This window comes from Panthera pardus, unplaced genomic scaffold (genome assembly GCF_024362965.1).
Source record: "Panthera pardus isolate Hobbes unplaced genomic scaffold, ASM2436296v1 HiC_scaffold_21, whole genome shotgun sequence".
Classification (NCBI taxonomy): Eukaryota; Metazoa; Chordata; class Mammalia; order Carnivora; family Felidae; genus Panthera; species Panthera pardus.
Window position 1 is genome coordinate 57,933,288 of NW_026526777.1, and position 24,112 is coordinate 57,957,399.

Below are 24,112 nucleotides of genomic sequence, written 5' to 3' on the forward strand. Positions count from 1 at the left end.
TCAAAAATAAATAAACGTTAAAAAAAAATTTTTTTTAATTAAAAAAAAAAAAAAAAAAAAAAAAAAGAACCTGCGTGGGAGAAGCTGTGGGTTCATCTTCCCCAATTCCCTAGCACAGTGCCTGGCACGTGATAAACCTTCCATGGATATTTGTTGAATAAATAAAATCAGAAAGCTCACATGAATTTTCAACGGTATATTAAGCAACCTTTGTGCCTGGTTGATCATAGCCTCCACCCCCTTTCCTCTACTCGTACCCTTAACATCAACCCCCGATGAGCAGGGAGTCCCTTAAAGCGTCCCCTGTTTTCCTGAGGCAGGTCAGGTCACCGTGGAACCTTGCACACCTTCTCCAGTTAAAGCTCACTTTCTCTGTGTCTCATTATCTCAGTACTCATTAGGTAACTAACAAAATTATCTGATAAACTAATCGAAACAAGCACACTAGTGATTTAGTACTAGTGATTGGCATGTTCCTCCAGCTTATTTACCAATTTATGGTTTTTTTAAAATTTTTTTTAACGTTTATTTATTTTAAGACAGAGAGAGACAGAGCACGAACAGGGGAGGGGCAGAGAAAGAGGGAGACACAGAACCGGAAGCAGGCTCCAGGCTCTGAGCCATCAGCCCAGAGCCCGACGTGGGGCTCGAACCCACAGAACGTGAGATCGTGACCTGAGCCGAAGTCGGACGCTTAACCGACTGAGCCACCCAGGCGCCCCCCAATTTATGTTTTAACAGAGCGCTTCAATGCCTTTTTGCGAGGCATGTAAAAGTATTTAAAAAAAAAAAAAAAGTCTGGGCCTGTGACTGGACTTACTCACGGATTCAGACGCTTTTACCGAGAGCCAACCGCGGTGCGGGCACCTGCTAGGTCCTGAGGATTGACAGATGAGAAAGACAAGGTATGTATGCTTAGGAATGTCCATCTACACCTAGAAGACAGACACATAGACAGTGTCCCCAATGCCAATAGACACGTGTGGGAAGCGCTACGAAAATACAGAGAGAGGGGCCGCTGACCAGACTGGAATGATTGCAGGGTTCTCATGTGAAAGCAGACCCCCAAAAAGGCTATGAATCCCCCACGGAGAAGCCAAAAAGAAGGAACAGTGTGATGTATTAGGTGGAGCAGAGCAAGTTTGGGAAGAGGCTAGACCATATTGACATTCCTTATTCCTGCTCAAAAACCATTACGTGGCTTTTTTTTTTCGTGGTCATGCTATAGATAAGCAGTAATAAAAGTTTCATCTCGTTAGGATAAATAATTTTTTTTTTTTTTTGAGAAAGAGAGAGAGGGAGAGAGAGGGAGAGGGAGAGAGAACGCGAGCGGGGAAGGGGCAGAGAGAGAGGGAGAGAAAGTCCCAAGCAGGCTCCGCACTCGCAATGCGGAGCTTGACTCAGGGCTCGATCCCATGACCCTGGGGTCGTGATTTGAGCGGAAATCGAGAGTCGGACGCTCAACCAACTGAGACACCCAGGTGCCCCTAGGATAAATAATTTTATAACATATTTCAAAAGAAATTTCTGAAAATCCGATTATGCTAAGATCTCAAAAATGAAAAAAAAAATGAAACCACATTTCTAATAAAATAATATGGAAGGCCTTGACATTTCGTGGCACTTTCCCTGAGCTAGTTCTTTTTTTTTTTTTTTAAATTTTTTTTTTTCAACGTTTTTTATTTATTTTTGGGACAGAGAGAGACAGAGCATGAACGGGGGAGGGGCAGAGAGAGAGGGAGACACAGAATCGGAAACAGGCTCCAGGCTCCGAGCCACCAGCCCAGAGCCTGACGCGGGGCTCGAACTCACGGACCGCGAGATCGTGACCTGGCCGAAGTCGGACGCTTAACCGACTGCGCCACCCAGGCACCCCTCCCTGAGCTAGTTCTAATGGGAGGAATGGACCCAAGAATCTTCTAAGTGTCAGGAAGAGCCAGCTTAGAACTCACCTTGCCTTGCAGAATCCACACGGTGAAGAGTACCTTTGACACACATATGGGACAACTGGGGCTGGGGCTGCATAAACACAGATAAAATGGCCCAGTGCTGAAACTATTCCGCTCTGTTCAATTTCCTGGGAGTCTCAATAGGAAGAATCAGCAATAAAATACTTGCTTTGGGGGCGCCTGGGTGCCTCAGTCGGTTAAGCGTCCGACTTCGACTCAGGTCACGATCTCGCGGTCCGTGAGTTTGAGCCCCGCGTCGGGCTCTGGGCTGACGGCTCAGAGCCTGGAGCCTGCTTCAGATTCTGTGTCTCCCTCTCTCTCTGCCCCTCCCCCCTTCATGCTCCGTCTCTCTCTGTCTCAAAAATAAATAAACGTTAAAAAAAAATTTTAAATACTTGCTTTGTATCATAACAGTGTGATTCTACCTTCCAAATGAGCCACACTGAACCAAACTATAGCTCTACCGGGCTGTCTTTAGGTCACAAACTCTCCTTCCTGCTTCCTTTGGTCCGTTTATTTCCCTCCGACTCTTCTTGGCTCCCGATTCAAAATAGCTTCCAATTCCTCACTGATTTACCCGTTCAGTTGAAGCTATTATCAAAACTCCTCAGTTTTGAGCTCTTCAAGGGCAGGGACCTTCGTCTTACTCATGTGTGTGTCCTCAGAGCCTGTTTGGAACCGTGAGTGACACAGCAGTCATTCAGCAAACCATTCAAGGGAGCGGACAGATGATCCAGGGCTTGGGCAACAGTGGGAAGGGCCAGGCTGGGGACTGGATGGACTCCCAGGGTCAAGGCAAGGATTGGGATGGATTCCAGAGATAGTTGGTGGGAGGAAGCCCAGGGAGACAGGGGCCGCCTCGGGAGAAATCCAACAGTAGACGAGGAGAGAAACCGCCCAGACAGAAGCATCCCGTTGGTGGGACCATCTGGGTGGAAGGTGCAGTCACAGATCTGAGGACCAAGACTGGGACTCCAGCTCCACAGCATTGAGAGAGGAAGTCAGAAGCCCGTCCACTGACAGGTGTTGTAACAAAGAATGGGCTCAGAGCATCAGACCCATAGGGAGAAAAGAGGGCTCCATCACTCAAGAGAGAGGTTTCGTCACAGAGCAACAAGGGAAGAACTCAGTCCCTGGGCTGAGATGGCTCTTTCCTCACTGTCATGGGTATCATCTCGTCAAGTCTGTCAAGTCCGTTTGTGAGAGTCTCCGTTCCTTACAACCAAAGAGCTCAGTGGAAACAAGAACCTGCTTGCAACATCTCCCGGAGTACCGCTAGCCACGGCCCTTCATCCCCCAATTTTCACATAGAATGTACAAGGGAGGCCAGGTTCTGTGCAGGGGAGGGAGCAGAAGGAGAGAATAAGGGAATTCTGGCTTTGAGGAATTCAAAAAGGAGGGGAGGAGCCTGGCAGGGGTGAGAATATAAATATTTCAACAAGCTAAGTGGGTTGGGAGAGAGGACGCAGAAAACCCACGGGAGTTTTCTCCTATGGAGAGTTGACTGCATCCAAATTAATTTTTAATTTTTTTTTGATGTTTATTTTTGAGAGAGAGAGAGACAGAGCATGAGCGGGGGGAGGAGCAGAGAGAGAGGGAGACACAGAATCCGAAGCAGGCCCCAGGCTCTGAGCTGTTGGCACAGCGCCCGACGCGGGGGCTCGAACTCTCCAACCGTGAGATCGTGACCTCAGCCGAAGTCGGACGCTCTACCGACGGAGCCACCCAGGCGCCCCCATCCAAATTTATTTTTAAAAAAGAAACGTTGCCAGGGCGCCTGGGTGGCTCAGTCAGTTGAGCGTCCGACTTCGGCTCAGGTCATGATCTCACAGTCTGTGAGTTCGAGCCCCATATCGAGCTCTGTGCTGATGGCTCAGAGCCTGGAGCCTGCTTCCGATTCTGTGTCTCCCTCTCTCTCTGCCCCTTCCCTGCTCATGCTCTGTCTCTCTCTGTCTCAAAAATAAATAAAAACATTCAGAAAAAAAAAATTAAAAACAATAAATAAATAGCAGGGTATTTGAAACCAAGGGTGGTTACTTCAGCTTGGCTGTGAACTAGGCGTGTTGGGAAGTGACCGAATGTAGACATCTATTTCCTCCTTACACAATGAAAGAAATCTTTGAGGGCTAGAAGAGGTGGGCTTTTGGGAAAGTGAAGCAAAAAACACCGTGTGATGTAATGCAAAGACCACAGGAGTTGGGATCGTCGGCCTGTTCGTTTCCTGAATCTGCTACTGCCTTGCGATGCCATAAGGCCTTGAGATAATGTTTGGAATCTGTATTTTTGTAACCTCATTGTGGTAATAATAATAACGACGACGATCGAATGACTTCCCTTAGCTTCCTCACAAATGTGGGACCCTTCCTAAACCATTAACGGCCATGCAAATATCCGTTACTATAATGAGTCAAACGTTCAACCACGCAGGTCTGTTTTCCTGATTGTGACGCAAACGTGGAAAGAAAGATGCAGGCAACTATTACTTGACCCTAACACGGAATTCTGGAAATCCCAATGATTTTTGGCTCTTTGTTGTGAGTAATTCTGAAGCCACTCAGGTGACCGAGCAGGGGTAAAGTGGGGACTGGTGAGGAGCATCTGCCCAGAGTCCTAAGGGTCCATGCCACAGATCGCACCCCAATCCTGTCAGCCATCTTTCAAATATTGTGTTATTTTATGTATTCCAACATACACGAGCTTGGTTTGTGCTGGGTCGGGAAAAGAGGCTAATGATACGGGCCACGATGCCCAGGAAGCGCCACTTCGGACTAAATGACAGAGGGGGAATCTAGGTTTGAAAGAAAGGGGAAGGAGGAATCGCTTGCCTCAGGGCACACCCAGTCAAGAGAGCATCCATGTTGTATCTTCTGTATTCTAGGCACTGTTCTCTGTAGACAATACTGAAGTAAAGGACATCACCTCTGACCTTAGGAAGCAGATAGCGTATTGGGGAACGTGACACATCTCCATAGAAAAAAGACATACGCTCCCTTTTCACACCACCAGCTGGGATGGCAGCCGTCTCCTACCCCAGATCATGTCCGCCCTCCAGGGCCAGATGGTGATGCTCCACGATGGCCATGGGGCAACCAGAAAACAAAGCCCATGCTGCCCAGAAGCTTCTGGAGGTTCCTCGTCCACCACGTCAAGGAGCTGGAAGTGCTCCTGTGGTGCAGGAGATCTCGCTGTTCTCGGATTGCTCACGGTGTTTCCTCCCAGAAGTCCCAAGCCAAAGCCATTGTGGAAAGGGCAGCCCAGCCGGCCCCCAGAGTCACCAGCTCAATCCCAGGCTATACGGCGTGGAAAGTGAACACGACAGATGCTCATGTGCACATTTTCTTTGCGGTAAGTACAACCTTGACCACTCTGGGGGCAGGAAAAAAAAAACAACCATGGACACAATTTGCTTACGTGAGCTGTGGGGGGTGGGGGCAAGACCTTGTCTTCTTCCTCTCGGTGTACCTGCCGCTCGGAGGGTGTCTAAGAAATGTCAGATGAGTGAAAGGAGAATGGAGCACGATCAAGAAATGCCTCAGGAGTCCAGAGAAAGGAATGTTGCCTCGTGGCATAAATGGACCGTGCTTCTGTTAGGACTTGAATGGTGAAGTAGGATTCAAACAGCAGAAGAGGAAAAATGACTCTAAGCGCTAAAGCGTCATGTCCAGAGGCCAAGAGCCCAGAACGCCCACGGGAATGAAAGAAGGGGCGATAACAGTGACCAGTTATAGACGGTGTAGACACACGCTCCCTCTCAACCTTCACCTGCCACAACTCTGGGAGCTACCCGCTATTATGCCCATTCTACAGAGGAGGAAGCTGAGGGTAAGGGTCAAACAGCCTACCTCCCCAGTATCACACAGTAATAAAGCAAATAAGAAAAAGAATACAAATACGGAAGGTACTTGCAACACTAGAGATAGCCCCTGCCTTTTCTTCAAATCAGGTTAAATTCAACTCAGAACCTCAGCCAAGTGCCGTCCTCACCCCAGTGCGATCCACCCCTGTCCTTACGCTGATGCAGAGGTCTTAGGGTTCTGGATCATACGCAGGGGAAAATGCTTGAGGAGGCCTCTCTGGTCTTGGCCCACGTGCTCACCCCTGCGATGCCCACAAGTCCAGCCTGCAGCTTCCTGGAGTGCCGGAGCCCCGCTGCCTGTGCTCAGCCCCCCTGAGAGTTCTGTCGCGTGGGGATCCTGCCCTGTCCCAGGTTGCAGGACGTATGGAGGGCGTGGGGAGGGAGGTCCGTGCCACTCATGGTTCCCCTAATTCTCCGTATCCTTCTCCGTTGGCAGAAGTCTCGATGTCTCTGTTTTTGCCTATCTCCCACTTCCCCTCCCCTCCCCTCCCCTTCCCCCACCAAACGATGCAAACATCCCCTGAAACAGGAAACCCTTTTAGGGGGCACCCGGGTGGCTCAGTGGGTTAAGCATCCGACTCTCGATTTCAGCTCAGGTCATGATCTCACAGTTCGGAAGATCAAGCCCCACGTGGGGCTCTGTGCTGTCAGCTTGGGATTCTCTCTCTCTCTTCCTCTCTCTCTCTCCCTCTCTCTCTCTCCAAATACATAAATAAAAAAAGAAGCCCTTTTAGAGCAGGGAAGGGAAATACTGAGAGTATAGCACAAATAGCTTTTTCTCTTGGACAGTTCCACAGGAGTAAAAATAAAAAAATTCCAATTAATATTGCAATTAATTAATCGACCACAAAGCTACCTTTTTTTAAAGTTTGCTGTGTGCGGGGACTACATTAAGCCCTTTACCCACAGGTACAATTATTATCCCTACTTTATAGTCAAAGAAACCAGAGCTTAGAGAAGTCAAAGTGTCTTACTTAAGATTGCAAGGCTCCTTAAGTGATAGAATCGAAAGCCAAACTCAAGAACGTCTGGCTGGAAAGTCTAAACTCTTTTATACGCCTTTTAAGGGAAGCAATTATTCCCAGCTGGAGTCCAGAGCAGAGGTTTATATTTTCCTTCTCTTAAAAAGAAAACCCACACAATTACAGATTCTGCATTAAGTAGCAAATTTAGGAAGAAACTTACTCTTGGTCTCATTAAAACTCCCATCAATTGTGACGCCTGGGTGGCTCAGTCGGTTGAGCGTCCGACTTCGGCTCAGGTCACGATCTCGCGGTCCGCGAGTTCGAGCCCCGCGTCGGGCTCTGGGCTGATGGCTCAGAGCCTGGAGCCTGCTTCCGATTCTGTGTCTCCCTCTCTCTCTGCCCCTCCCCCATTCATGCGTTGTTTCTCTCTGTCTCAAAAATAAATAAACGTTAAAAAAAAAATTAAAAAAAAAAAACTCCCATCAATTTTCATCTGTCTTTGTCATCTTCTAGAACTTTGCATTTGCATACTTAATTATTTTTTTTTACTTTTTTTTTTTTTAATGTTTATTTACTATTGAGAGACAGAGAGAGACAGAGCACGAGCCGGGGGTGGCAGAGAGAGGAGGAGACACAGAATCCGAAGGAGGCTCCAGGCTCTGAGCTGTCAGCACAGAGCCCGACGTGGGGCTCGAACCCACAAACTGTGAGCTCATGACCTGAGCCGAAGTTGGACACTCAACTGACCGAGCCACCCAGGTGCCCCTGGTGTTTTTATTTCTATGGAATAGATTCCCAGGAGTAGGATTTCTGAGTCAAAGGGCATACAACTATTATAACTGAATAGATATTGCCAGATTGCTTTTCAGTGCCTATACAAACACACACTTTACCAGCATTGTGGGAAAGTACAGGCCATAGTTCCAAATGCTAGTCTGAGACCGCCTCACAAATTGACCATTTAGTAGGCATCGGGAGGGACCCAGGAATCTCTATTTTTTTCAAAGATCTCCATGTAATTGTAATAGGTACTAAGATTTGGAAGTCACAGGTTTGTCTCTGTAGGATTTACCCCATGGGAGAAATAAGGGGCAGAGATCAGGAAAGCCATTTGATGGGGGGACTCCCTTTAACAAAGGACTTTCAATGAAAACTTTTCACATTATCACCAAATAAAATTATAAGCAACAGGGGTGCTTGGGTGGCTCAGTCATGTAAGCGTTCCACTTCAGCCCAGGTCATGGTCTCGGGGTTCCTGAGTTCGAGCCCTGCGTTGGGCTCTGTGCTGACAGCTCAGAGCCTGGAGCCTGCTTCAGATTCTATGTCTCCCTCCCTCTCTGCCCCTCTTCCTCTCTCTCCCTCTCTCTCTCTGAAAAATAAATAAACATTAAAACATTAAAACAATAATAAAATTATAAGCAACAGAAAACTTGACAGGATGGGAGAAAGAAAATATTAATAATTCAACCTTAGATATATGTCTCATTATCTGTCCACCCCACTGGTAATACTTATCTTTTAATAAATTTTTGTTGTGAGCACAAGTATATGGTAGAACGTTGCGTCTCTGATGGAATATTTTAAATTCAATTAAGTCTATAGCTTATGTATAACACATGACCGTCATTCAAACAGTAATCAGAACAATTCTTTCAGCAATACTATTTTGCTACAAAAAATTCTAACCTTTCTATCAAAAATACCCTAATGTTTTAATTTTTCTGTAGAGAAACAAAATATGGTCTTGTATTGGATAAAAGTATTAGATTTGTTTGCTAAAAGTAAATACTGAATATACCATATGTTTTATATTCCCATGTTGGCATTTCCTCATTCTTTCCTTTTTCTTCTCTTTTCTATTATTTTCTCCTTGCCCTCCTCCCAATCTCTCCCTCCTCATCTTCCCCCCTCCAACCCAAGGTCCGCACACCAGGACGGCTGGGGCTGCTGCAGTTCCAACATTGACCACTAGGGGCCCTCTGCTCCCCTGGCCTGTGGGCAGAGAAAAATGCCTTTTCTCTTTTCCAACTTTCTTTTTTTTTTTTTTTTACTTTTTTTTTTTTTTTAATGTTTATTTATTTTTGAGACAGAGAGACAGAGCTTGCGTGGGGGAGGGGCAGAGAGAGGGAGACACAGAATCCGAAGCAGGCCCCAGGCTCTGAGCTGTCAGCGCAGAGCCCGACGCTGGGCTTGAACACGGGAACAGTGAGATCGCGACCTGAGCCGAAGTCGGACGCCCAACCGACCGAACCACCCAGGCGCCCCATCGTTTCCAACTTTCTTAATGGAAATAAGTCTCCCGGGGATTTTCAAAAGGATATCCCCCAGACGAACCAAGGGAAAACAAAGAGAAATTTTAAGAAGACGCTCCAAACAGCAAATACAGCTTCCAGGTTTAAGACGACTCAAACCTAGTCTTAGCTCTCGATTGATACGGCTGATTGGCTCCAGCCTCGGTTCCGTTTCTTCCCCCCTCTGAGGGAACACAAAGCAACAGTAAGTTACATTGGCCACCACAGGAGAGTTAGCAGGAAGGAAACCGACTGCCCCTCAACACTTCGTTCTTAACCATCTCTCTCGGCATGACCTTGGGGAGGATTCTCCCAGCTCCTCTTGCTTTTCCTTGCTGGGGAGCTTTTGCTCTGCAACCGTCCTGATGTCTCACCTTCCCTCCACTTCCTGGCCCTCCGGCGCCAGCCTCCTGGGTGTTTTTCTTGAGCCCACTCAGAGGTCTCTATGGCTCTTAGCATTGGGAGCCTTACCTTCAACGTCTCCCCTTGCTAGTATCTGATCTGACTCCCTGTGGAGTCAGGACTCGCAGCAAGGCTGGGGCTGAGTCAGGATCCGAACCCAGCTCTTCCGACTTTCAAACTGCAGACTGCCATTTATACCACGGGCCATCCTTCAAAGGGCCATGCATGAGGCGATCTACGTATTATATGCATAATGCATATAGTAACAGCGGCAATAGAATAGAAAGGTATGCATATAAACATGTTTGCGATCCGAAAAGATCTTGAGTTTTAAGCCTGAACAAATCAAGTGTAAGAACACAAATGTTATCTTTGCCTTCTCAGCTGGTTCAGAACGTCGCTGAAGAAATACTGATTTTCTCTGCCCGGCGAGTGTACAGGTTTTCAAGAGCTCCCATTTTTAACCTGACGGGTTCCTTCCCACGTACTCTGGATTTGGAGATTTCATTGCTGGCCAGAGCCAATCGCTAACAGGCACCTCGAAATTAGCACGGCAGCAAACTGACAAGTCAACAGCGCAAAGAAAGCCTCTTCAGGGTAAAATCATAAGGTGGGTAGAACGCGGTGGTAGTGTTCCGGGCTTTTCTCTTCCACTAAGTCAGTAATTGTTGCTTGAAGGTTAACATGGCAATTTTTTTTTTTTTTTAACTCATTTTTCCTGCGGAACATCCACCTGCTTCGTAAGATTCATGCAAGAATACTTCCTAAATGGTTCTGTAGACTTCCATTGCATCCCATTTTTTGGCAGATTAAGATTAAATGGATCAGTTGCTCATCAACCATTCACCTAATGATTTCACTATCCGTTGATGACTGGTGCCTACCACCCTGATTCCCTTAACAGTGGCAAAGGAGCGATTTTAAAATTCTATTCTTTCTTCTGCATTTATTGGCTGGAATTTTTCCATCAAAAAGAACTTTTCCTTCACTTCCCTTTTGGTTACACGGGCATGCAATTCTTATAGAAAAGGTGGAATGAATATTTGATTCCTTCTGTTTATTAATTTTTTAGAGAAATTAGTTGGTTACTTAGCAATCACCAGTGGTGACCACTAGATTTAACTACAAAAGCAGAGTTTTATTTATTGGGTATTTTCCATCCACTGCAGTTATTCTTTTTTGATGCTCAGATTGTCCCTTCACTTCGGCTCTTGCGTCTTTTTAAATTTTTTTTAACGTTTATTTTTGAGAGAGAGAGTGAGCACGAGCAGGGGAGGGGCAGAGAGAGAGGGAGACAGAAGTTGCAGGGTCTGAACCCACGAGCCATGAGATCATGACCTGAGCCAAAGTCGGATGCTTAACCGACTGAGCCACCCAGGTGCCCTGACTCTTGTGTCGTTTTGAAATTACTTCATTCATCTTTGAAATCTCTCTTCGTTTTTGGTACAAGATGTTCTAGATCCATTTTACACATGTTCTGGTCCAGGGCAATAATCAGCCATTTCTGGAAGGAGACTTAGTTCCTCTCTATGAGAAATGGTATTTTGAGACCAGGTCTGGTTGCTAAGGGTGCTCATTGCTTCTGGGATGTCATTTTTTTCCTGCTTTAGTGGCTGGAGTTAGGAAACACAGGCTTTTTAAGAGGAAACAAATCATGAGACCATATTGACATTTCCAATGCAAATTACTTTTTTGCAGGTTTTTGTTTAACCTCCTCAATTTTACCCTTCATCTCCTTTTTTCATCACTCAAAATCTCAGGTCCCACACCGTAAACACGGTTGTTTGTTTGCTTTCTCTTACACAGTATCTATCGTTGTTTCAAACAACAGTAACGAACTGTCACTGACGTAAGGTGACTGAATGAGATTAGGATTTTTCAGAGGTTCTTTTTGTCTTTAGAACATACCCCACTGGAGAAGTACAGTTAAAATGCTATATTCCAGGGGCACCTGGGTGGCTCAGTCGTTTAAGTGTCCCACTTCTGCTCAGGTCATGATCTCACGGTTCGTGGGTTCGAGCCCCACGTAGGGCTCTGTGCTGACAGCTCAGAGCCTGGAGCCAGCTTCGTATTCTGTGTCTCCCTCTCTGTCTGCCTCTTCCCCGCTCACTCTCTCTCTCTCTTAAAAATAAATAAACATTAAAAAAAAATTGAAATGCTATATTCCAAACTCACTTGAAATTTTTTCTCTATGTTGCTGTGACCGAATTCAAAGATGGCTTCACAAAGATGACTGGCCCTAATCCCCAAACCTGAAAATGAGAGGTCACTCTTGTGATTATGTGATGTTATATGGCAGAGTTGGCTTTATTTTTTTAAGTTTTATTTATTTATTTTGAAGGAGGGAGGGAGAGAGAGAGTGAGAGAGAACAGGGGAGGAGCAGAGAGAGAGGGGGAGAGAATCCCAAGCAGGCTCTGCACTTACAGTGGGGCTTGATCTCAGGAACTGCGAGATCATGACCTGAGCCAAAATCAAGATGCTTAACTGACTGAGCCACCCAGGCACCCCCTTAGGGTCTTTTTTTTTTTTTTTTAATGTTCATTTATTTTTGAGAGAGAGAGAGAGGGAGAGAGAGAGTGCGATCAGGGGAGGACCAGAGAGAGAGGGAGACACAGAATCTGAAGGCAGTTGACATATGTCCTTTTTGTGAACTCTATTCAACCTCCGCCTCTTTTTAGTGAAGTGTTTAGCACTTTGCTTCTAAATTGTTAACAGCTCTGTACAAGGCAGAGCTACCCTAGCCTGTGCTGGTTGTTTTCTGATGGGGACATTTCAGCCGTCTAAGTGTCCTGCTTTGTGCGCCCAGCACCCTGACTCCCGCGTGAGCTGGCTTCTGGCTGAGTTTGGCCAGCGAGAGGTTCTGGCAGGAGAACGGAGGGTGCTGTCTCCCACTCCCTCCCATCTTCAGCAGTGACGACACCTCCCTTGGTAAATCTCTCGAGCACTTCCTTCTCCAAAGTTCAGCTCCCGGTGGGCTCCTCTAACATTACTCCCCCCCCTTGTCTCTTCAACTCCAGGGGAGCTAAGGACAGCCCTTTACATCCCCGGCTGTGGCCCTGCGTGTACTCCCTTCATTAAAAATCTCCATATTTAGGGGCGCCTGGGTGGCTCAGTCGGTTGGGCGTCCGACTTCAGCTCAGGTCACGATCTCGCGGTCCACGAGTTCGAGCCCCGCGTCGGGCTCTAGGCTGATGGCTCAGAGCCTGGAGCCTGCTTCCGATTCTGTGTCTCCCTCTCTCTCTGACCCTGCCCCGTTCATGCTCTGTCTCTCTCTGTCTCAAAAATAAATAAACGTTAAAAAAAAAAATTAAAAAAAAAAATCTCCATATTTGAGGGGCGTCTGGGTGGCTCGGTCGGTTGAGCATCTGACTTGGGCCCAGGTCATGATCTCCCGGTTCGCAGGTTCGAGCCCCCATCGGGCTCTGTGCGGACAGCTCGGAGCCTGGAGCCTGCTTCGGATTCTGCGTCTCCCTCTCTCTGCCCTACTCCTGCTGGCCCTCTGTCTCCGTCTCTCTCTCTCAAAAATAAGTAAACATTAAAAATTAGAAAAAAAATCTTTATTTGAGCCATGTGGGGTGAATTCTGATTCAGCATCCTAATTGTCACATACTTCTTTGTGACACAAGTTGTACGTATTTTTTTCCTCAGTTTACCACTTTTCCTTCGACTTTGCTGTGGTGATTTTTTTCATGAAGTTATTATTAGTTTTCCAGTTTATTTACTTATTTTGAAAGAGAGAGAAAGAGGGGCGCCTGGGTGGCTCAGTGGGTTGAGTGTCCGACTTCAGCTCAGGTCACGATCTCGCGGTCCGTGAGTTCGAGCCCCGCGTCGGGCTCTGGGCTGATGGCTCAGAGCCTGGAGCCTGCTTCTGATTCTGTGTCTCCCTCTCTGTCTACCCCTCCCCCGTTCATGCTCTGTCTCTCCCTGTCTCAAAAATAAATAAACGTTAAAAAAAAAAGAAAGAGAGAGAAAGAGAGCATGAGCAGGGGAGGGGCAGACAGAGAGAGGGAGAGAGAGAGAATCCCAAGCAGGCTCCACACTGCCAGCGTGGAGCCCGATGTGGGGCTTGAACACACAAACCACAGGATCAAGACCTGAGCCAAAACCAAGAGTCAGATGCTTAACCAAATGAGCCACCCAGGCGCCCCCCAAGGAATGACTTCTTAAAATTGTGCAGTAAAACTTATCTTTATTATTATTATGATGTCAGCTATGGGTGTCATAATTACCAAAGTTTGTCCTGCTTCCAGATTATAAAGGAAGGCATCTGTATCTAGAACTTATTTGAGTTTCATTTTTGACATTTGATCTCTGACCCACTGGAATTTACCCCATATACAAACTGCTCTTTTTAAAAACAATTTAATGTTCATTATTTTTAAGAAAGAGAGAGAGAGAGAGAGAGAGAGAGAGCAAGCTGGGGAGGGGCAGAGAGAGAGGCACAGAATCCGAAGAAGGCTCCAGGCTCTGAGCTGTCAGCACTGAGCCTGACTCAGGGCTCGAACTCACGAACCGCGAGATCATGAAGTCAGATGCTCAACCGACTGAGCCACCCAGATGCCCTATACCCCGTAAACAAACTCTTATATCGCCTTTATTGGTGATATACAGACGTTACTGGTTTGGCATCTGTTATTTTCTGGGAGGAGTCATAATAATGGTGAAAATTATCATAATTTCTTCTATTCCAATCTGGTACAATTGTTTCAGAACGTGTAACCTCCAGAATATTTTTGTTTTAAGCCACCCCGTTTGGGGCACTTTTATTACTGCAGCCCTTAGGAAACAGACACACCCGATCTTGTAGCTCTAAAAACTATATGCTGAAGATTCCCAAACTTTTATCTACGGCTCACACCTCTTTTCAGCTGTTTACTTCACATCCTCACTTGGACAGCTAATGCCCATCCCAAACGTTGTGTGTCCTGAGGCTCCTGGGTGGCTCCCAGACAGCTGAGCGTGTGACTCATGGTTTGTGAGATCAAGCCCTGTTTTGGGCTCAGAGCGGGGCAGAGCCTGCTTGGGGTTCTCTCTCCCTCTCTCTCTGCCCCTTCCCCCCACCTCTTAAAATAAATAACCATTTTTTTTTAAAAGCTTTGATGTGTCCAGACTGAATTTCTGATGTCCAGCCCTTACCCCCACCTCCAGGCTTTGGCGTGGCTGCTGATGGCAACTCGATCCTTCGGCTGCTCAGACGATAGCTCTGGAGTCAACCCTGACACTTCTTTTTCTCTTATACTCCACATCCAACCTATAAGGAAATCTTGTTACCTCTACTTATAAAATATAACCAGAATCCAGCCCTTTCTCACCTCCTTCACCGATAGCATCCTGGTCCAAGACACCGGCATCCTTCTACTCCAAATCCTTTCCTTCTTCTCCTAGCAGAAGCCAAAGTCCCGTCCATGGTCTGTGGGATCCCGCACAAATCCCCTCTTCTTCTCTCTTGCCTGCCTGACCCATCTCTTCCCGCTTCCCAGCTTGCTTGCTGTGCTCCAGTGACCCCAGCCCATTTGCTCTTCCTTGAAAATGCAAGGGACCCTCCTACCTTCGATTCTTTGAATTAGCTGGTCTGTCTGTCTAGAATGCCGTTCTCACACGTCCTAATGATCAATTTCCTCATCTCCTCCAAGTCTGTGCTCAAGTGTCGGATTATCAAGAAGCCCTAACCTGACCACCCTATTTGATATTAAAAACCACCCTCTGCCCCCTGCATCCAGCTCCTCCTTACCTTGCCCTAATTTTGGTTAGAATATAAGCTCCCTGAGGGCAAGGGTCTTTATTTTGCTCCCTGACATGTCCAGAGCACATGGCATGTGCCCAATAAGTATTTGCTGGAGATGAAAATAAAGTTATTTTTTTTCTTTTTTTAATGTTTATTTATTTTTGAGTTAGAGGGAGACAGAGTGCGAGTGGGGGAGGGGCAGAGAGAGAGGGAGACACAGAATCCGAAACAAGCTCCAGGCTCCGAGCTGTCAGCACAGAGCCCGATGCGGGGCTCGAACCCACGAACCATAAGATCATGACCTGGAGCTAAAGTCGGACACCTAACCCCTGAGCTACCCAGGTGCCCCTGAGTAAATCATTGGTTTGTGGAAACTGTCATTTCCTAGAATTTTATGCTAGGAAAATTTCATCAATTTTTAATTTGGGATTTAGGATATTTGGGAAAGAGATTGACCCAGTTTACCTTTGTCTAACAAAGAAAAGAATTGCAGAACAAGTTGTTTGCAAATAATATTACTAAGGAACAGACAACTTAAGAGAATCAATGCTTTTATATTACCATTTAATAAAGATAATACTAGAGAAGGCCCTTTTATTTTATTTTCTTAAAAATTTTTTTAAGTTTATTTATTCATTTTGAGAGAGACAGAAACACGAGACCATGACCTGAACGGAAACCAAGAGTCAGATGCTTAATCAACTGAGCCACCCAGGTGTCCCACGCCCATTTATTTTAAAACTATGTATTTTGGGGGCACCTGGGTGGCTCAGTCAGTTGGGCGTCTGACTTCCGCTCAGGTCATGATCTCGCAGTTTGTGAGTTCGAGCCCTGCTGACGGCTCTGAGCCTGGAGCCTGCTTTGGATTCTGTGTCTCCCTCTCTCTCTGCCCCCTTCCCCACTCATGCTCTCTCTCTCTGTCTCTTAAAAATGAATAAACGTTAAAAAAAAATTTTTTTTTAACTATCTATTTTGTATGTATATATACGTATGTTAACCAGAGGCCATTCTTTACCATTTACTAAACTAGCTTGGGATTGGAAGGGCTCCAATCCTGCTTCCCCCCTCCTGCTGCGCCCAGAGACAGACACCATAGGTGCAGGTCCAAACGAAGGAGGGTTAAGGTGCAGAGGCAGCATGGTGGAAAACAGTTCACATTGTACTCCTTGAGCAGTACTCCTGCCCAAAGTAGCCTCTATTAGGAGAATTGTGAGTGCTTTTGAGAGCCTACGTTCAGTTTCTGTACAATACTTGGAAGGATTCGAATCTATTTCTTGCCAAATATTTCTAACTTTCACTGATTTTGTAACTTCCACCTCCCCCCTCCGCATTTTCGTTTTTATTTATCACTTACATAGCCCTTAGCAGCTGAAGATCCCATTCTAATTGCTTAACAATTATTAGCTCATTTACTCCTCCTGGGGGCTGTTATAATCTCCATTCTTTTTTTTTTTTTTAATTTTTTAATGTTTATTTATTTTTGACAGAGAGAGAGAGAGAGAGACACAGAGTGTGAGTGGGGGATGGGCAGAGAGAGAGAGAGTGAGAGAGAGAGAGAGACGCAGAATCCAAAGCAGGCTCCAGGCTCTGAGATGTCAGCACAGAGCCTGCCGTGGGGCTCGAACTCGTGAACCGCGAGATCATGACCTGAGCCAAAGTCGGACGCATAACCGACTGAGCCACCCAGGTGCCCCTACTCTCCATTCTCTATATATGGATTTGTATGTAGAAGGGTGTGTCTAACCAGCTCGGACTGTTACAGATTCCATAGACTGCCTTAAACAACAAATATTTATTCTCCCAGTCCTGGAGGCTGGGAAGTCCAAGATCGAGGTGCCAGTAAGTCTCATGTCTGATGAGGATCTGCTTTCCGGTCTGCAGATGGCTATTTTCTGTATCTTCACATGACAGAGTTCAGACAGAGGTAAGCTCTTTTGCGTCTTTAAGGATTCTAATCCTCTCCTAAATCACCTCCCAAAGGCCCTACCTCCAAATATCACTATAGTGCAGAGTAAGCTTCGACACACGAATTTAGGGGGGACACATTCGGTCCATAGCAGTGTGTGTGTGTGTGTGTGTGCATGTACCCACACATCTACATTTATTGGACACCCTACTATGTGTGGGATTTCCATTCATTGTGTCATTTAATCCTCAAAAGGATCCAGTACAGCTATGGTCCCCAGTTTACAGACCTGGATGTTGAGGGAGAGAGAAGTCACATGTTTTGGCAGGGGTGAGGGAAAGAACTGATTGCAGAACTGAAGTTCTTAGTTTTGAATTTAAGGAATGGAGACGTCTGTCAGCCAGCAATAATCGCCATAATGACGAAGTGAAACAATGCAGATAAACTGCCAAACAGGGAAACTGGTACATAGTAGAAGCCTAATACATGTTTTTCAAATCTGAATGTCTGTTTACTCTACAGGGAGCATCTTTGAGAAGGTTGACTGGGTTTAATCAAGAATTGGCACAGATAATCCGTCGTCCTAAAAGCAAAAGGTTTTCTATAGAAATTTTCAAATATCTTTATCTCCTATAATTTTGGACAGACTCTTCCTTCTCTTTGGCCATCCTGTACACACACACGCACACGCACACGCACACACACACACATACACCCTGTTCTCTCTGCCTCAAATACAAGGCAGAGAGTGCAAGGAGACTAGGCAGCTTCCAGTGAGTCTGAGGCCACGGCATCATGTACGGCTTCACCTGCAGGTGGACGTGACCCAGAGTAAACCCACCCCGGTGAAACCGGTTTGTGGGTACGTCGCTCCCCCTTCTTTATACATGGTTGTCAGTTTGCTGGAACTATTTTATCAGCCATATTGTTTCCATGTCTTCTTTTGTAAGCCTCCTCCAACATTTTCTGGAAGCAGGCACAGCATGAAGGCAGAAGAGAAAACTGCTTATGTACGTGGTATCACAAGGGAGGGAAGAGCGAGGGGGAGGTCTCAGAGGCTTGTCTCCAAGTTATGGCTCCCAGCTGGTGCATCCGGATCCCCTGGGGGTTGTGCTTGGCAAGAGGCGGCTGTCCAGGTGCCCCCCAAGACCCGCCACATTCGTTAGGGGGACGATTCTCAAGTCTAACACACCCTTTTAAAATAACAGATATTTTGTAACAGCCTTTTAGTATCTTGAAATGAAATTGGTCATAACACAATCTACCTACCTACAGAATTTGGAAACTTCAATATGATCTCCTAATATTAATAACAATAGGAAGTGATTATATCATTCTTCTATCCACAACTTTCATCACACCCAGAGAGAAGCCAAAGGATCTGTACGACCCTGCACAATCTGGTCTCCTGTTTCCTCTCGGAACTCGTATCTTACCTCTCTACCGCTGAAGCGTACTTCTCAAGCCACATGGGTCTCCTCACTGTCTCTTAAACAGCCTAGATACAGAACCTTCTCAGGGCCTTTGTGCCGCCTTTCCTCCATGCCCGAAACACTTCCTCCGATGTCTACTGGGCTGACTCCTTCACTTCCTTTAAGCCTGTTCTCAGGAAAGCTCTTCCTTCAACTTACACAGTAAATGGCATTCCTGGATACATTGGTTTAGAACAAAACCGTGCAAAACAAACAAAAAAAACACCTTCATGCTTAGATGTCAACAGTTTGACTCTAGATCAGAAAATAACTTTTTTTGTGGTCTTTCAAAAGTCACATGTGAAGGGCATTGTTCTTTTTTTAAATGTTTATTTATCTTAGAGAGAGAGAGAGAGAGAGCACGAGCAGGGGAGGAACAGAGAGAGAGGGAGACACAGATTCTGAAGCAGTCTCCAGGCTCTGAGTTGTCAGCACAGAGCCCAATGCAGAGGCTCGAACCCACAAACCGTGAGATCATGAGCTGACCTGAGGTCAGATGCTTAACCAACTGAGCCACTCAGGGGCCCTGGGAAATGTTCTTTTTGTCATGTACTGCAAGACATCTGGTATACTTGGCCCCACCCACTAAGTATCTGGAGTGTTCTCTAATTGTAACAATCCCAAAATGCCCCCATAGATTTCCAAAATGTGATATTGAGGACCACTCAGTCACACGCCTTTTTTTTTTAAATTCATTTATTTATTTTTGAGGGGGGTGGGGGTGGGGCACGAGCTGGGGAGGGGTTGAGAGAGAGAGGGAGACACAGAATCCGAAGCAGGCTCCAGGCTCTGAGCTGTCAGCACGGAGCCTGACGCGGGGCTCGAACCCGCAAACCGTGAGATCATGACTTGAACTGAAGTTGGATGCTTAACTGAGCCACCCAGGTGCCCCTACACGCCTTCTGTTATTTCAAATAACAAAAATTAAAGCCCCATTGGCTCAATAAAATAATATTGATTGCCTCCAGGTGTACATCATCTTCAGGGAAGGCTTCGTCAAGGATCACGTGATTTAGCCAGGCCCTCAATTCTACTGTTTCTCACAGCTCTGTGTTTCTTAAATTTCGGCTCCACCCACCCAGCATTCTCAGCAGTATGTCCTTGAGGCTTCATCCTGACCCAAGGGCCCCAGGCCCGTCTCCACCTCTGAACCAAGCATCTGGCTTAAAAAGTGCCCATAATCACAGCCCACCCCCGGAGCTGGGCCAGAGGTCATTCTGCGCAACCCTCAGGATACATCCCGTAAGTTTCATCCATTAAATTGTACGCTTCACTGGTTTTTAATGTATTCACAGTGTCGCGTGATCATCACCATAATCCAATTTTATAACATTTACAAGAAAGTTTGTAACTGTTAGCAGTCGTTTCTCATACAACCCTACCCTCAGCCCCAGGTAATCATTAATCTTTCTGTCTCTCTATATTTACCTGTCCTAGATATTTCATATAAATGGAATCATACAGGGGCACCTGGGTGGCTCAGTCGGCGAAGTGTCCGACTTCGGCTCCGGTCACGATCTCATAGTTTGTGAGTTCGAGCTCTGCATGGGGCTCTGTGCTGACAGCTCAGAGCCTGAAGCCCGCTTTGGATTCTGTGTCTCCCTTCCTCTCTGCTCCTCCCCTGCTCACGCTGTCTCTCTCTCTCCTTCGAAAATGAATATTCAAAATAATTAAAAAAAAAATTTTTTTTAACGTTTTTATTTATTTTTGAGACAGAGAGAGACAGAGCACGAACAGGGGAGGGTCAGAGAGAGGGAGACACAGAATCTGAAACAGGCTCCAGGCTCTGAGCTGTCTGCACAGAGCCTGACGCGGGGCTCGAACTCACGGACCGCGAGATCATGACCTGAGCCGAAGTCGGCCGCTTAACCGACTGAGCCACCCAGGTGCCCCTATTCAAAATAATTTTAAAAAATAAACGGAATCATACAACATGTGGCCCTTTCTGTCTTGCTTCTTAGCCTCATGTTTTCAAGGTTCCCCCATGTTGTAGCAGGGGGTCAGCGTTTCATCCCTTTTTACGACTGAGTGATGGTCCACTGTATGGCTAGCCCCATCTTGTTATCCATTTGTCAATTTGTTTGATATAGACTTTTGTGTGAATGTAGGTTATTTCTCTTGCTTTAATACCGAAAAGTAGGATTGCTGGGTCATATGGTAACTTTATGCCTTATATTTTGAGGAACTAACAAAAACTGTTTTCTAAGGTGGCTGTATCATTGTGCATGGTCACCGGCAGTGTGCAAGGGTTCTAACTCCTCCGAATCTTCTACTATCCTTGTTGTCATCTTTTTCTTCTTTTTTTTATTAAGGAAGTTTTTTAATGTTTATTTATCTTTGCGAGGAAGAGAGAGAGACAGAGACAGAGTGAGGGCAGGGAGGGGCAGAGAGAGATGGAGACACAGAATCCGAAGCAGGCTCCAGGCTCTTGAGTTGTCAGCACAGAGCCCGACGCGGGGCTCGAACACACGTGCCGCGAGGGTGGGGATATAATATTTTATGCAGAACAGGCAGCATACTCCACAATTTTGCTTTGACTAGTTGTATGTGGACGGCTGGATTGGAAAGATAGCTCATTTTAAAGATGTCTTAACCCGTGCGATTCTTCAGCCAGCATTTAGGATTCAGTTGGACAAAGCCTCTCGTTATCTTAATTCAGAAATCTTTTGGGGGCCCCAAAAGGGAGTGGCTTATGAAAGCGACTTGGAAAAAGAAAATTACCATGTATCTTTCTCTTCTTTTCTTGAAAAACATTCTCACCCCAAATCCACGCATGTTTTTCACACAACTGTCACCTATACAGTGTTACTTAGTGAAGTAAGTTTTCTATATTGGTGGCTCAGTCGGTCAAGCATCTGCCCTCCGCTCAGGTCATGATCTCACGGTATGTGGGTTGGAGCCCAGAGTCGGGCTCTGTGCTGACAGCTCAGAGCCTGGAGCCTGCTTTGGATTTTGTGTCTCCCTCTCTCTCTGCCCCTCCCCACTCATGCTGTCTCTCTTTCAAAAATAAACAAACATTAAAAAAAATAACTTTTCTATCTCTTCTCTGCATCTGAGTGAATACTGCTCACAGCTCAGTATTATTAGAAGAAAAATCTTAAGAGAGCAATTGAAAAAATGCATTTGTTGGCAGCAATTTCTATCTTTGAATGCACAGTAAGTTCTGAGCTAATCAGCTATGGGAAGAAAAACCTTTGTGATAAATAATGTATTTGATAATGAGCGGGAGAAAAAAAGGTTTTCAGTGGAGTTCAGGGAAGGGCATCCTCGTATCATGGGTGGATACGGAGGCAAAAGATCCATAATTGTTTTTCTCATTCTCTCCATGTCAGTCTATGGCAGATCTTTCCAGACGTTTCTTGAATGCCAGCTTTCAAGAGGGCTTAGCTCTCAGGCTCCATGGCACCAGATGATCTACTTAATCTCATTTCATCTTTTTATTTAAACACTTTTTAAAATGTTTATTGACTTTTTTTTTTTTTTTAGATTCTTTTTTTTTTTTTTTAAATTTTTTTTTAATGTTTATTTATTTTTGAGACAGAGAGAGACAGAGCATGAACGGGGGAGGGTCAGAGAGAGGGAGACACAGAATCTGAAACAGGCTCCAGGCTCTGCGTTGTCAGCACAGAGCCTGACGTGGGGCTCGAACTCACGGACCGCGAGATCATGACCTGAGCCGAAGTCGGCCGCTTAACCAACTGAGCCACCCAGGCACCCCTGTTTATTGACTTTTAAGAGAGAGACAGAGAGAGTGCGAGTGGGGGAGGTGCAGAGAGAGAGAGAGAGAGAGAGAGAGAGAGAGAGAGAGAGGGAGACACAGAATCTGAAGCAGGCTCCAGGCTCTGAGTTGTCAGCACAGAGCCCGATGCGGGGCTCGAACCCACAAACCACGAGATGATGACCTGAGCTGAAGTCTGACGCTCAATCGACTGAGCCACCCAGGTGCCCCTCGTTTTGTCTTCTTAAACTCCACAGATAGGCAGGTATGAGGATGCCTATTTTAGGTAAGAATAAACTGACATTCGGAAAGGTTATATAACTCCGCAGGGTCCCAAAGATTAGCCAGTGCCAGAGTCAATGCAAGTTCAAATAAAAATAGTAATAACCAGGTATTTCATTAGATAAGTCTAAAATACTCTGGAGAACAAACCGCTTTCAACTCCTTCAGCATCTGGCTTTCTGGCCACCTAGACTCTGAGAGGAGCTTCAGCTTCCGGTTTTTGACCAAGTAAAGCATCTATCCCGTAGGAATATTAAGGCATCCATTAACTTTTTCCCTCCCCATTATCCCGTCTGTCCCCGAAGACAAGCTGGGTGTTTGGCAAGTGCAAGATAGTAAATTATTGCTCCCACAGTGCCAATCTGTAGATAAGGGAATAATTAATGCATTCCTCAAAGCAGATGGATTTCAGAGGAATTCAAATCCTGCTCCGGGGGCAGCATCAGTTTGTGCTGGAGTCTGGTGAACTGGACTTTGTAAATTCTGACCTGATTCTTTTCCTGCCCTGTTTTCTTCCTCCCTTCCTCCTCGCTCCAGGTCGCCCGTTTGCTTCAACTTTTCTTCCCCTTATTAAGACTGCTGCGTAGAAAACGCCAGGAGGCTAGGGACGGCACAGAACGTGGGGAGTGAAGAAGGGGGAAAAGGAACATTACGAAAAGGAAATGCTCTGTCCTCTGAATGGGCAGCGCTCTGGTCTGCGCGTTGTAACGATTGCTCCTCGGCCTTGTGGTTCACGGGCGAGCAGAGCAACACTGTAGGGATCTGTTTACATCCACCCTCTCACTCTCGAGGGCTGCGGGTTCCTCAAAGGCCGGCCTCCAGGTCGATTCCCTGGGATGTGTCCAGGGCTCGGCGCGGCGCCTGGCGCCCGGCAGCTGTCCCTAGACGTCGGGTGGGTGAAGGAAAGGTGGGCCGGAAAGGGAAGGCCAGCGGGAGTGCAGGGCGAGCCTGGAGGAGGAGGGGGAGGAGAACGGGGCTGTGCGGAACCCACGGGGGAGAATCCGAAAGTAGGAGTGCGATGGAGAGGGAGATGGAAAAGGGGACGTCCCAACGGCTGAAACTGGGACGGAGGGACGGGGTCAGGGAGGGCCCGCGTCGGGGCCACCGGAGCGAAGCGGGGCGAGCCGAGAGGGTGAGGGCGAGACAAAGAGCGGCGGGCGAGGCCGGCCGTGGGAAGGGACGGGAAGAAGTGGCCGCGAGGGCGGGCGGCCGCCGAGCCGGGGGCGCGGGGCTGGGGAGGGGCGCGCCGGGGCGGGGAGGGGCGGCGGCGCGGGCGCGGGGGGCCGCGGGGGGCCGCGGGGGGCGGGGCGGCGCGGCGGAGGAGGGGCGGGAGCGCCGCAAAGTTACTTGGCCTGCGCCCGCCCGGGTCCGCGTGCTGGTGGCGGGGCGGCGGGAGGAGCGAAGCGGGGCTCGGCGGCCTGAAACCCGAAACCTCCAGTCCGCGAGCGCGGCCGGGAGGAAGGAAGCGGCGGCGGCGGCGGCGGCGGCGGCCGCCGAGGCGGGAGGCGGCCGGGCCGGGCCCTGAGCGGCGGCGGAGGCGGCGCG

The 24,112-nt window shown here is 47.1% G+C and overlaps 1 protein-coding gene across 10 annotated transcripts in view; it reads left to right on the forward strand.

Moving 5' to 3' along the window:
• Positions 1-23,299: 23,299 nt before the first annotated feature.
• The window catches only part of GPR161 (G protein-coupled receptor 161), a 59,383-nt gene continuing 58,570 nt past the window's right edge, over positions 23,300-24,112 (forward strand). For 6 of the 10 annotated variants that reach the window (XM_053909339.1, XM_053909330.1, XM_053909336.1 and 3 more), the window contains exon 1: positions 23,872-24,112. The gene's annotated coding sequence lies outside the window, so the exon portion shown is untranslated. Of the gene's footprint in view, positions 23,460-23,601; positions 23,700-23,866 lie in introns of those variants that run through there. The other 4 variants (XM_053909341.1, XM_053909342.1, XM_053909333.1 and 1 more) reach the window with 3 other exon arrangements.